The sequence below is a fragment of the Schistocerca serialis genome, chromosome 9 (genome assembly GCF_023864345.2).
Source record: "Schistocerca serialis cubense isolate TAMUIC-IGC-003099 chromosome 9, iqSchSeri2.2, whole genome shotgun sequence".
Classification (NCBI taxonomy): Eukaryota; Metazoa; Arthropoda; class Insecta; order Orthoptera; family Acrididae; genus Schistocerca; species Schistocerca serialis.
In genome coordinates, this window is record NC_064646.1 from 139565108 (window position 1) to 139580620 (window position 15513).

Genomic DNA, 15513 nt, shown 5'->3' on the forward strand with positions numbered 1-15513 from the left:
TTGAACGTGGCATTGCAGTTGGAGCTAGACGCATGGGACATTCCATTCCGGAAATCGTTAGGGAATTCAATATTCCGAGATCCACAGACTCAATAGCGTACCGAGAATACCAAATTTCAGGCACGGCTTCTCGCAACAGATCATGCAGTGGCCAATAGCCTTCACTCAATTACAGAGTGGCAGCATTTGCTGAGAGTTACCAGCTTATCAGTGGTAACAGCCAAGGAGAATTGTATAACACAAACGCAAAAATCTGTGTGGGACGTAAGGCGATCGTATCAATTAGAGCGTTGCGGCAAATTTGGCGTTAATGGACTATGGCAGTAGATGACCGACGCAAGTGCCTTCGATAACACTACGACATCGCCTGCAACCTCTCTCCTGCGCTTGTGACCAAATCGGTTGGGCGCTTGACGACAGGAAAACTGTGGCATAGGTGAATACCGATTTCAGTCGGTAAGAGCTGATGGTAGGGTTTGGTTGTGGCACAGACACCACGAAAGCATAGACCAAAGTTGTCACCGAGACACTCTGCAAGCTGTTTGTGGCTCCATAATGGTGTGGGCTGTGTTTACATGGAATGCACTGAGTCCTCAGGTCCAACTGAACCGATCATCAACTGAAAATGTTTGTGTCCGGCTACTTGGAGACATTCACGGACTTAATGTTCCCAGTGTCAAGTCACTGGGCTACAACTGTTTGCAGTTGGTTTGAAGAAGATTGTGGATAATTCAAGGGAATGATATGGCTACTCAGATCGCCTGACATGAATCCTATCGAATATTTATGATACGTAATTGAGAGATCAGTTCGTGTGCAACATCCTGCACCGGCAACACTTTTGCAATTAAAATGCTATAGAGGCAGCATGGTTCAATATTTCCGCAGGCGACTTTCAACGGCTTGTTGAGCCCATGCCACGTCCACTTTCTGCACTACGTAAGGCAAAAGGAGGTCCAACATGATATTGAGAGGTGTTGCTTAACTTGGCACCTGTTTTGGAAAAAAAGTGTGACTGAACAGTGTATAATTCAGCCTTATAATTGTTGAAGTGTCTTTTGCTTGGGTTTTGTGCAGAGCAGAGAGGAAAGACAGAATTTTTTGGACTTTCTGGATAGAGACACGAGGCCGACACTTGTGTTTTGGAGGTGTGGAGGAGCGGATTCTCTGGAATGGAGATGCAGGACACTCTGACTCTGGAGATGCAGCAGAAGGCCGACTTGCATTTTTGAGGATCAGCCCATCACACAGTGGCAGATTAGCAGTGGTTGGCAACAGGCTCGGCCTTATGCCGGACTGGCCCCCCCCTCCCCTCCCCAACTCATAAACTATGGTGAGAACATGTTGCTGCACAGGCTAGTAGTAGAGCACAGGGGTTTTGAGCGCATTTTTTACATCAAATTTTAATGCAAATTAATTAAATTGATCACTTAATTACCCCCCAGCCAAACCCATCATCACCCCCATCCACCCCCACCCTGAATGACAAACTACGTTTTCCTCAGCCTTCATATGGCCCCAAACCCCGTCCACTCCCCCTCGCCACCCCAGTCTCAACTACCCTATTGATGGGTATATCACATTTTCGTAGGAATCTCAAATTTTGGTGGGAATTTTAAATTTCGGTAGAATTTCGAATTTTGGTGGGACTTTCTTTGTCCCTGGGATGCTGGCTGCTGTGGCCGAGCAGTTCTAAGTGCTTCAGTCTGGAACCGCGCTGCTGCTACGGTCGCAGGTTCGAATCCTGTCTCGGGCATGGATTTGAGTGATGTCCTTAGTTAGGTTTAAGTAGTTCTATGTCTAGGGGACTGATGACCCCAGATGTTAAGCCCCATAGTGCTTAGAGCCATTTGAACCATTTTTTGTCCCAGGGCTGTGCTGACATCCCATGCCAACTCCCATCCAGGAAATGGCGGGAAATTTAAAATGGCGGTACCCTTTCTGGGACTTGAACCCTGTTCCCGGTGGACATAAAGCCCAAGTCCACCCCCTCCCCCCCCCCCCCCCCCCGGCCCACAGCTCATGGTTGATCCCACCAACATGTGAAAAATAGCCAGATGCAGGAGAAGAAGGTTAGGTTAGTGTACTTAATTCATTTTCGCTGGGAAATTGGAATAAAGATCGGTCCTAATTACATAATTAATCATAAAGATCGCTCCTAATTACACAACTATATCCATAGCTCTACGCAAGGACTGCCTAAAATAGCAATACAGCTCAAAAATTGTCGATGCCACACAACTGGTGTTATTCTGCTGGGAAAAAAGTTTCACAATACCATTTGAAACTAGTGGCAGGCACACTCAAACTCTACCCTTTACCTAGAAGCCACAGGGAAAAAAGGCTGGAATGGGAGGTACTAGCTTTAATTTTTTTTGCGGGAAATATGTTCAACTGACGAGATGCTGGTGCTGGTCAGAGAAGAGTTCAATAAGTGTATTACCAGCGAGCACAAAGCTGAGGACTGTATCTATCGCTGTCTCATGTCAGAGGTCGTTACAGACACCTCACCCTGTAGCCAGGAAATCGAAGCCAAAAGACACAGAGATACGGAAAGTCTGGCCACAGAGATAGAACATCTACAGCTGGTGTTAAGCAGAAATGGATACTCCTCCACAGACATCCAAAGGGCTTGGTTCAAATCGCGCTGAGCACTATGCGACTTAACTTCTGAGGTCATCAGTCGCCTAGAATTTAGAACTAATTAAACCTAACTAACCTAAGGACATCACACACATCCATGCCCGAGGCAGGATTCGAACCTGCGACCGTAGCGATCACGCGGTCCCAGACTGAAGCGCCTTTAACCGCACGGCCACACCGGCCGGCATCATCCAAAGGGCACTTCATGCTACCAGCCAACCACAGGGTACAGAAGAGGAGCCAGAGGAGGCGAAGAAGGTGGCATACCTGCCATATGCTGGACCTGTTTCTGCAAAGATCGGCAGAATTCTTTCAAAATATGATATGAAGAGGATCTTCTGTCCATCCTCCAAAATTGGGACAATGCTAGGGAGTGTGAAGGACGACATGGGGCTACGTAAACCAGGCATTTACAACATCCCGTGCCAGTGTGGAAAGTTATACATTAGCCAGACAACCAGGATGGTGGACGTCAGGTGCAAAGAACACCAGAGGCACACCAGACTCGGAGAGGCAACCAAATCTGCCATAGTGGAGCACTGTCTGGAGCTCGTCACTCAATGGACTACAACAACAAAATTGTGACACAGATGCCAAGGTTTTGGGACAGTGTCATAAAGGAGGCCATCGAGATCAAGGTCACAGACAAGCTAATAAACCGAGACAGCGGTTACCAGCTCAGCTCGGCGTGGAGTCTGGCTCTGGAGCTTATCAGGGCCCAATGAAAGGAACCAAGAAACTGTTCAAGAAGTTGTGACACCGCAGGAGCAGCACCAGGCGGGCGCGGACTGCGAACGCAACTCCCGACGCGGGACGGGCCTCAGAGAGCTGCCACGACCACAGATGACGACCGAATCGGGCGCGGACGTCCGACGGAGCACCAGAGAAGAGACAACGCCTTACAGGCAGCACTAGGCGGGCGCGGACCGCGGACGGAACGCCCGACGCGAGACGGGCCTCAGTCAGCTGCCACAGCTGCAGATGGTGGACGAGGCGGGCCCAGACGTCTGTGGGAGCACCAGGGAAGTGCCAACACCTCAGGAGCAGCGCCAAGCGGGCTCGCACCACGAACAGAACGCCCAACGCGGGTCCAGCTCCAGACAGCTGCCACGACCACAGATGGTGGACGAGCCGGGCGCGGACGTCCGTGGGAGCACCATGGAAGGGCCAAAGTCTCAGGAGCAGCACCAGGCGGGCGCGGACCGCGAACGGAACGCCGACACAGGACGGGCCTGAGAGAGCTGCCACAGAAAGCGACCAAGTCGGGCACGGACGTCCGAGGGAGAGTAGGGAAAGAGACAACACCTTACAAGCAGCGCCAGGCGGGCGCGGACGACAAACAGAGCGCCCAGCGCCGTCTGGGCATAAATACTGGACAAGATCCTCCAATACGGCCCCCTCCCTGATGATGCCCTCCTCCCTTCCATCTACCCCTCCTACCAACTTTGATCCTCCCGCCCTCCTCCTGTACTTATTCCTCCGTGCACCCTCCCTCCCTCCTCTCCCTTTTCCCTCCCTCCTCCTTTTCTGCCCCCCTCCTCCCCCGGGCCTCCCCTCCCCTGTTCCTCTCCTCCTGCCCCCGACTCCTCAGCCATTGGCATCCTTTTTCTCCCCTCTCCCCCACCTCCCCCTTCTACCACTCTTGGCAGGTCCCCGGACTCGCACACGTTACGTGGACATTCGCGCGCCGGAGGTCGCCGCCATCAGTGTTTTGTGTGTTTAGTGTTTAGTGTTTAGTGTTCACCGTCCCCTCCATCGTTCACCAGTGCCATCATCATCTTCAGTGGTTGTGCGTCGTCTCATCAGCTAGCAGTGTGGATTATCGACGAGTGTGAACGGCTCCGTGATTGTCTCTATGTGTCTCCTGTTTTATTGCCCACCGCTCTGTGACTTATGTGTCTTCTCACTGTTTTTGCTGCTTGTGTCTTCTATGGCTGAAGAGCAGCGTAGTGTGCTGCTGACAGCCTGCCTGTTGTACAGGTTTTAAAATAACAATAAAGTAAAAAAAAAAAAACTCCAATACGGCAGTCTCAGGTAGCACCTGAAGAAGGCAACGAGTTCCGTGACCAAAATATTGTGCCAGCGCGACACAAACATCCGGCAGTAGACCCGATTATTCCACATTATTTTAGCTGTTAGGGACTCAGGAGTTACTTTCAGGCAAATTTGAGTTCTGTCTGCTTGTCTGGAGCTTGTTTTGTTTTTCCTGCTCTGTGTAAAGTGCTCTGTGCGGCAAATAGACAGTATTTATGGTATGTTGTGATAGGAACCTACTACACCCATTTAGGAAGACTATCTCTTGTCTTTCTGTTGACTTCAGGCATTCTTCAGATCCATTAACAATACTGCGAATAGCTCGAGTGCCAAGGGAGAAAGGTGCAACCCTATAACAGACCTCGGGCACCCTATCCGTGACAACAAGATGTGAAATTAACACTGGCTCAACTAAAACGTACATAAAACTTCTCTTAAATAAAGCAGGGATAAAACGATAGTATATTGCCCATGTCAAAATACTATACTCAAGGCTAGAGCAGAAGCAGGCACGAGAAATTTAGCAGCATCAAAGCACAACCGTTACCTTAAAAAGATCTTTATATTAAAGTTACTCAAACTCCGCCAAAGCCGGTCCCAAGCCCGGTTGAAAAAGGAGGAGGGGGAGGAGTAACAACCTCGTTAAAAAACCTTGGTTCACCTGGCCCGGGTGATAGTACCTCGTAAGGGTCCCTTGCCAGGGTAACGGTGAAGACCTCAACGGCAGTGAAGGCGGAGATGAAGATCATCGGAACGGCGGAACTGGCGGAAGAGGTGAAGATTAACCAACGGTCCAGAAGGCGGAAGAAGACACTATATGTCCCAACGGCTTTTGGAGCGGAAGAGTTATCTTCAATCAGCAGCGTCTGTACTTCAGAGAAGCGGCTGCGAAAGGCGTCTGTACTCCAGAGGAGCGGCCTGAATTAACTTCTTAGTGTAGCGAACTAAGTCTTAGTGGAAGGAGGTGTATACCTCTGGAAACAACAGCTTTAACCAAGTATCAGAAATGGAAGGTGCAATGAGAAAGTTTCCTCCCTGTGGTGGTAATACCACCGAAGCTGGGCATTCGGATCCGGGGGCCCAGCATCATTGCGCAACAGACCAGTCGGAGGGTCCTAGGATCCCTAACGCTAAGCATAGGAACAGACATCAAACGTTCATAGGAACACTGAACGTGAACTCAATGCTGAGAACAGGTAAACAAAAAGAACTGACAAAACTAATGGATGAACACAAACTAAAAGTTCTGGCTATACAAGAAACAAGATACCCAGATGAGGATACAGTACAGGCAGACCAGTACAGGATTTATAAAGGGAAACCAGCACAGATAGTAAAGAATACAAAAGGTCTTCGGGTATATGGCACAGCATTTGTGATACATAACTCATTTTCTACTAAGGTACTAGAATTTAAATCTAAATCACCAAGAATATCATTGATAACATTCAGAAATAAAAATAAAAAGTAGACACTTATAAATGCCCATGCACCAATAAATAAAGACAACCAACAAAATCCAGAGAAAGTGCAGACATTTTGGGAGGAACTGGAAGAAACAATAGGGAAGATCCCTGAGCAACACACTACAATTCTGTTAGGAGACTTTAATGCACAAATTGGAAGAAACGAATTATCAAAAAGCACAGGGAGGTTTACAGCACACACTAAAACTAACATGAATGGCCAGAGATTAGTAGAGTTTTGTGAGAAATTCAAATTGAACATTATGACAACCAAATTCCAGAAGAATCCCAAAAAACAAACAACATGGAAATCACCGAACAAATTACTTGGCGAGTTCCAGATTGATCACGTGGCAATAAGTTATGATAATTCAAGGGACATTCAAGATGTACAGGTGGTGAAAGGGGCCAACTTTGATTCTGACCATTATCTGACCAAAATTAAGATGAAATTAACACCAGAAAGAAGTCACAAGAGTGACGAAACAAAAATAGCCAAATACAGAGTACAGGACTTAATGCTCAATCAGCAAGTCTTAGACGACTACAAGGAAAAGACAGATAAAATCAAAAGTCACAAATGGGAAGAAATTGCAACCTCAATACGAGACGCAGCAGAACAAACAATTTTACTAACCAAAAAGAAAAAGCATCCCTGGTGGAATGAGGTCTGTGAGAAAGCACTACAGAAAAGAGCCAGAACTTGGGAGAAATACAACTCAACCAAAAGGCCAACTGACTGGGAGCAGTTCAAAACGCAAAGACGTGAAACGACGAAAATCATTAAAAGTGAACGAAGGAAATATGACACACAACAAATACAGAAAATACAAGATGAATTTTCTAAGAATAATACACGCAATTTCTTTCAAACATTCAGAACTACAATAACAAGATATAAACCACCGACACTCTGCTTCAAAGATGAAAAAGGAAATCTGATCACCAGCGTGGAACAAAATTGCCAACACCTAGCGAACTACTTTGAAACGCTGCTAAGCTGCAAAAGACCTGATGAAACCTTGACATTTGAGAAGCCTAAGAATAAGCTACCAGACTCTGAACCACCTAATAAAGAAGAAATTAAAGAGATCTTGAAAGGATTGAAAAACAATAAAGCATCTGGTAAAGATTCGTTAGTTGCGGAACTACTGAAATACGCAGGAGAAAACTTAATAAATAATTTCGAGGCGCTGTTTGAAGAGATTTGGAATACAGAGAAGATTCCGGAGGAATGGAAGACAGCATTGATTCATCCATTACATAAGAAGGGTGCCAAGACAAATGCAAATAACTACAGAGGTATCTCATTGTTATCAGTGGCCTATAAGATCCTATCCAAGGCACTACAAAACAGGATTGAAAATCAGGTAGAGAAAGAACTGGGTGAATATCAGGCTGGGTTTAGAAAAGGAAGATCATGCAGTGAACAGATATTCAGTCTACTCTCCATAATACAACTTCGCGCACGCACATCGAAAAATCTAGTAATTACATTCATAGACTTCAAAAAAGCATATGATTCTATTGATAGACCAACTCTGATTAACACATTAGAAGAATTTGGGATTGATGATAAAAGCAGAAGTCTAATCCAGGAAACCCTTACGGGAACAAAATCGCAAGTGAAGTTTTTGGGTAGATTGTCACAACCGTTTGTAATTGGAACAGGTGTTAGACAAGGGGATGGGCTCTCCCCGCTGTTGTTTAACATTGTCCTTGAAAAAGTGGTCAGGGAATGGAGAAAGAAGATGGCAGAAGCCGGAGTGAAAAATGGGATAACGTTAGGAAGAAATAAAACAAAAATTGAATGTCTGGCATTTGCTGATGACATGGCAATATTGGCAGATGACATCGAAACAGCAAAGATTCAGATAGAAATGCTGCATGAGATCGCTGAGAAGACAGGTCTACAAATATCGTATGAAAAGACAGAACTGATGATACAGGACAAAACAGACCCAACACAGACATTGCAAACTAAATATGGAATAATTAAGAGAGTTCATAAATTTAAGTATCTAGGGGAATGGATTACACCGACAGGGTTACCAAATGTTTCACTACAGGAAAGAGCAATAAAGATGGAAACGGCATACCAGCTATGCCGAAATGTATACAATAAAAAGTCGATCTCCATCAATGCCAAGCTCAGGCACTACAATGCGGTAATAAAACCAGAAAGTTTGTATGCGATTGAATGCATCCCACTGAACAGAAAACGTCTGTTGGAGAAATTGGAAATAAAAGAGAGAAAAATACTGAGAAAGATCTTAGGACCTAAAAAGGATGGACAGGATTATAAATTGCGATCCAATAAAGAGTTATACGAGAAAATTGAAAAACTGACAACATCCTTTAAAAAGAGAAGACTGAGTTTCTATGGGCATGTCAAAAGAATGGCACCAGAAAGAACGGCAAAGAAAATCCTGGAATACATGGAAAGCAGAAAGACACAAATTAACTGGCTGAAAGAAGTAAAAGAAGACATTGCAGAAATGAACATTATACCAGAGACAGTTTACAACAGAATGGAATATAGGAATGCCATCAACAAAATACAGGGATTCAAAGACCGAACGCAATCAAAGAAGACGGGAACAACCTGGTCGCAAGAACGTAAAGAAGCCCACTCAGAAAAAATGAAGAAGTACTGGGAAGAACGCAAGAAAAAGCACAAGAAATGACTGATGCTTAGCGTAGTCCAAAGTTGACTGTAACGAATAATAATAATAATAAAGTTACTCAAGCGTGCCAAACAATAGAAAGTACCTTTTCAAGGTGCGACGCATGTACTACCGGTTACCTCATCCGTGAACAAAGGCTTGGCTAGAGAATTTGATTTAAACACGCCAACAAGTAACAAGCACGTCAGTACGTCAGAAGAATTACTCAGGCAATTATTAACTAAAACTTGACAAGAATTCCAAATCATTAATGCTTCCACACAGTAGTTATTACCACTACTATGAGGAACTCCCTTCTTGATAAATGAAAGATGAACAGTTAAAATACATTGAAGCGCCAAAGAAGCTAGTACATACATGCGTATTCAAATACAGAGATATGTAAACAGACAAACGCTGCGGTCGGAAACGTCTGTATAAGACAAGAGTCTGGCGCATTTGTTAGATTGGTTACTGCTGCTACAATGGCACGTTATCAAGATTTAAGTGAGTTTCAACGTGCTGCTATAGTTGGCGCACGAGCGATGGGACACAGAATCTCCGACATAGCGATGAAGTGGGGATTTTCCCGTACGACCATTTCACCACTGTACCGTGAATATCAGGAATCCGGTAAAACATCAAAGCTCCGACGTCGCTGCGGCCGGAAAGAGATCCTGCAAGAACGGAACCAACGACGACTAAGCAGAACCGTTCAACGTGACAGAAGTGCAAGCCTTCTGCAAACTGCATCAGATTTCAGTGCTGGGCCATCAACAAGTGTCAGCGTGCGAAACATTCATGGCCTCGGCTGGGTCCGTCGGCACCGACATTGGAATGTTGGACTGTTGATAAGTGGGAACATGTTGCCTGGTCGGACGAGTCTCGTTTCAGATTGTATCGAGAATGGACGTCTACGGATATGGATACAACCTCATGAATCCATGAACCCTGCATATCGGCAGAGGACTGTTCGAGCTGGTGGAGTCTCTGTAATGTTGTGGGGCGTGTGCAGTTCGAGTGATATGGGACCGCTGATATGTCTAGATACGACTCCGACATGTGACACATACGTAAGCATCCTGTCTGACCACCTGCATCAATTCATGTGTATTGTGCATTCCGACGGATTTGGGCAATTGCAGCAGGACAATGAGACACCCAACACGTCCAGAATTGCTACGTAGTGGCTCCAGGAACACTCTTCTGAATTTAAACACTTCCGCTGGCTACCAAACTCGCCAGACATGAACATTATTGAACATATCTAGCGTGCCTTGCATCGTGCTGGTCCGAAGAGATCTCCAACCCTTCGTACTCTTACGGATTTATGGACATCCCTGCAGGACTCATGGTGTTAGTTCCTTCCAGCACTACGTCAGACATTAGTCGAGTCCAAGCCACATCGTGTTGCGGCACTTCTGCGGGCTCGCTGGGGCCCTACACAATAATGCAGGTATACCAGTTTCTTTGGATCTTCAGTGTAAAACAACACATATAGCTACCAAGACCGTCTAAAAGAGTTAAACAAGAACAACACTAAAGACTTAACCTGAAATACTCTCCCTGAGATATTTGCCTTTTTAGATTAAGAAAAATAGGCCATAATACATGGAGTAGGTTACATACGAGGAAGATGGTTGAGCATATGTGACGAAAGTTCAAAAATACATTACTGGGCATTAAAATTGCTACACCAAGAAGAAATGCAGATGATAAACTGGTATTCATTAGACAATATATTATAATAGAACTGACATGTGATTACCTTTTGACTCAATTTGGGTGCATAGATACTGAGAAATCAGTACCCAGAACAACCACCTCTAGTCGTAATAACGACCTTGATACGCCTGGGCATCGAGTCAAACAGCTTGGATGGCGTGTACAGGTACAGCTGCCCATGCAGCTTCAACACGATACCACAGTTCATCAAGAGTAGTGACTGGCGTATTGTGACGAGCCAGTTCCTCGGCCACAATTGACCAGACGTTTTCAGTTGCTGAGAGACCTGTAGAATGTGCTGGCCAGGGCAGCGGGCGAACATTTTCTGTATCAAGAAAGGCCCATACAGGACCTGCATGATGCGGTCGTGCATTTTCCTGCTGAAATATAGGGTTTCGCAGGGACAGAAAGAATGGTAGAGCCACGGGTCGTAACACATCTGAAATGAAACGTCCACTGTTCAAAGTGCCGTCAATGCGAACAAGAGATGACCGAGACGAGTAACCCTTGGCACCTCATACCATCACGCCGGGTGATACGCCAGTATGGCGATGACGAATCCATGCTTGCAATGTGCGTTCACCGCGACGTCGCTAAACACGGATGCGACCTTCATGATGCTGTAAACTGAACCTGGATTCATCCGAAAAAAAGACGTTTAGCCATTCGTGCACCCAGGTTCGTCGTTGAGTACACCATCGCAGGCGCTCCCGTCTCTGATGCAGCGTCAAGGGTAACCGCAGCCATGGTCTCCGAGCTGATAGCCCATGCTGCTGCAAACGTCGTCGAACTGTTCGTGCAGATGGTTGTTGTCTTGCAAACGTCCCCATCTGTTGACTCAGGGATCGAGACGTGGCTGCACGATCCGTTACAGCCATGCGGATAAGATGCATGTCACCTCGACTGCTAGTGATACGACGCCGTTGGGATCCAGCACGGCGTTCCGTATTACCCTCCTGAACCCACCGATTCAATATTCTGCTGTCAGTCATTGGATCTCGACCAACGCGAGCAGCAATGTCGCGATACGGTAAACCGCAATGGCGATAGGCTACAATCCGACCTTTATCAAAGTAGGAAACGTGATGGTACGCATTTCTCCTCCTTACACGAGGCATCACAACAACGTTTCCCAAGGCAACGCCGGTCAACTGCTGTTTGTGTATGAGAAATCGGTTGGAAACTTTCCTCATGTCAGCACGTTGTAGGTGTCGCCACCGGCGCCAACCTTGTGTGAATGCTCTGAAAAGCTAATCATCTGCATATCACAGCATCTTCTTCCTGTCGGTTAAATTTCGCGTCTGTAGCACGTCATCTTCGTGGTGTAGCAATTTTAATGTCCAGTAGTGTCGGCTTTACCAAAGCAGGGCTGCAAAACTGACGGCGGAGAGCTGAGCACCAAGCAGGCAATAATCACTAAACCGGAGCAGCACATACAAGAGTCACTGGCCGGAATGTGTGTCATAGAAATACCAAAGGATGTTCATCTTTAGAAAGAAAGTGGCAGATCTTCGATCATGCATGCAGACAAGCCAGGCTAATGTACACTCACACTACCCATCAAGTGGCTGGTAAACCGCAATAACTGGCGGAGAGCTCTATAACAGGACTGCAGACAGCGTGGCAAATTTCACGCGTGCATAGTGTGCGGGTCGCGTATCAGCCACGTGTGGGCCAAGGCCCAGCCTGTCACTCGGCTTTCCTCCCTCCTTCTCGGAGGTACCTGGAGCAGCGCCATTTTTCATTTAGAATTGCGGTGCGGTATTTTTCGGTGGGCATAGCCACTGAGATGTGGAGAATCGTGGTGTCAGCGCTATTTACCCTTCGCTGTTTGTTCGTGATACGAAGGACATTCACAGGTCCAGAGGCTGTTTGCGCAAAGAGAGGCATTCTAGCGATCTACCGTCACAGGCCTTTACTATGAATGGCAACGACAATGGAGAGGGATGCGAATTCTCTGTTCTAATAAGCGACGGGTACAACTCATTTGCTATGAAACTTCATTACAATACCATGCAGACAGAAATTTAAAGATTCAGTTGACAATGGAAGAGCAAAAAGATACAATGATCAACAGACGGGATTTATTGTTCTGTACATTAAGAAGCACTTTGTGATAAATTCTCAGACTTGGAGAACGCGAAGAAACTGGTGGCATGCATAATACAGGTTTCAATGCAACTGAACGAAGAGTGTGGGAGACTTCATATAAGAATGCAAAGTGCATTGGCTAAGTCAGGGGGCATGCCTGGAACGATTTTTCGTTTTAAAACTTGCTATAGTTGAATTTATGAATGAAAAACGAATGAAGAAACGAAAATTAGAACATCTGGAATGGATTGCAGACTACGTATTTTAAGTGGACTTGACAGTACACTGTCTATCGTAAGATATTGTTAGGTAACTTCTTTCTGATTCGCTAGGGATGCATTTAAAAAGAAAATTGCATTGTAGAAGGCATAAATTCTCACAAAGAAAGTCAGGTTCCTTAAGCTCACTGGCTTCAAAGCAAACATGCAGTTTGAAGCACTCATTGTGGCCTCATAGTTTTATAATGGTTTACATCTGTTTTCAAAGTGTTGTCGAGATCGTTTGGAATTTCAGCTGAAAGAGCACCTATGCATGTGCAGATGTAACTGACTGACCTGCAAGGTCATTCCAGTTTTAATGACAATTTTTTTTAGTTAAACCTGTCTAGAACGTCTACATTGCTTGCCTCAGGTACATTTTCCTTTCCCCATAATGAGGTTGCAAAAGTGCTACAATATTTCGATCAACTTATTTGCGTGAAAAACCTTTTCTCGATTATGAAACTAAGTCATGATTTCGTGGCAACTTGAGTGCAAAATTCTGTAAAATTCTCTGCATCTGCCCATATGCTGACAGTTTGTCCCAGATAAAAATTATGTCTTCATCTCACCAAAAATGATTAAATAATACTTGAAACTTACTTTGATTGTGAGTTTTGTTGTTGAGGAATGTGAAATATAAAACCAAGTCACATGCAGTGCAACAGCACTGCCATTTAAGTGTGGCATGCACGCAGTATTCTCCTCTTTCCCTTCCTCACGCTCAGACAGTGTGGTATGTCAGTAAGGGAAATGTGCAGCGCCACTGAGCTCTTTGGCACACGTAACCGTGTACGGCACACGAATCAAAATCTTGGCTGTCCCTGCTCTATACCAACAGCGCCACTACACGGAGCCTTCTGCTGGAACATGCGCGTACTGGGAAATCTGGTCACACTAACGCAAAAACGACTACGCTCTGTGTCATGCGTCATCCTCTCTGAGACCCCTGACAAGCCTCTGCTTGACTGTCCACTCCACGGTTCTTCGCCAGACAGCGCTAGTTCCCAGATACCCAAAGATGGCGCTCCAGTTCACCGGATACGAGGCATCGACCTCGCCACACACCTCAGAAATACAGTACCGGCCATTAAATTTGTTACACCACGAAGATGATGTGCTACAGACGCGAAATTTAACCGACAGGAAGAAGATGCTGTCATATGCAATTGATTAGCTTTTCAGGGCATTCACACAAACCGGCCGGGGTGGCCAAGCGGTTCTAGGCGCTACAGTCTGGGACCGCGCGACCGCTAGGGTCGCAGGTTCGAATCCTGCCTCGGGAATGGATGTATGTGATGTCCTTAGGTTAGTTAGGTTTAAGTAGTTCTAAGTTCTAGGGGACTGATGACCTCAGAAGTTACGTCCCATAGTGCTCAGAGCAAATTTTAACCATTTTGAACCATTCACACACGGTTGGCACGGGTGGTGACACCTACAACGTGCTGACATGAGGAAAGTTTCCAACCGATTTCTCAAACACAAACAGCAGTTGATCGGCGTTGCCTGGTGAAACGTTGTTGTGATGCCTCGTGTAAGGCGGAGAGAAATGCGTACCATCACGTTTCCGACTTTGATAAAAGTCGGATTGTAGCCTGCCGCGATTGCGGTTTATCGTATCGCGACACTGCTGCTCGCATTGGTCGAGATCCAATGACTGTTAGCAGAATATTGAATCGGTGGGTTCAGGAGGGTAATGGGGTAATGCGGAACGCAGTGCTGCATCCCAACGGCCTCGTATCACTAGCAATCAAGATGAGAGTCATCTTATCCGCATGGCTGTAACGGATCTTGTAGCCACGTGTCGATCCCTGAGTCAACAGATGCGGACGTTTGCAAGACAACAACCATCTACACGAACACTTCGACGACGTTTACAGCAGCATGGTTTATCAGCTCGCAGACCATAGCTGCGTTTACCCTTGACGCTGCATCAGAGACAGGAGCGCCTGCGATGGTGTACTCAACAACGAACCTGGATGCACGAATGGCAAAACGTCATTTTTTCGCATCAATCCAGGTTCTGTTTACAGAATGGTCGCATCCGTGTTTGACGACATCGCGGTGAACGCCCATTGAAAGCGTGTATTCGTCATCGGCGTACTGGCGTATCACCCGTCGTGATTCTATGGGGTGCCATTGGTTACACGTCTCGGTCACCTCTTGTTCGCATTGACCGCACTTTGAACAGTGGACGCACATTTCAGATGTGTTACGACCCGTGGCTCTACCCTTCATTCGATCCCTGCGAAACCCTACATTTCAGCAGGATAATGCACGACCGCATGTTGCAGGTCCTGTACGGGCCTTTTTGGACACAGAAAATGTTTGACTGTTGCCTTGGCCAGCACATTTTCCAGATCTATCACCAATTGAAAACGTCTGGTCTATGGTAGCCGAGCAACTGGCTGGTCACAATACGCCAGTCACTACTCTTGATGGACTGTTGTATCGTGTTGAAGCTGCATGGGCAGCTGTACCTGTACACGCCATCCAAGCTCTGTTGACTCAATTGCCAGGCGTATCAAGGCCTTTATTACGGCCAGAGTTGGTTGTTCCAGGTACTGACTTCTCAGGATCTATGCACCCAAACTGCGTGAAAATCTAATGAGATGTCAGTTCTAGTATAAT

General features: G+C 46.2%; 1 protein-coding gene across 1 annotated transcript in view; it reads right to left on the reverse strand.

Annotated features, from left to right (window-relative positions):
• LOC126419422 (uncharacterized) overlaps nt 1–15513 on the reverse strand; it is a 308724-nt gene that overhangs the window by 38702 nt on the left and 254509 nt on the right. The gene's annotated exons all lie outside the window — the stretch shown is intronic.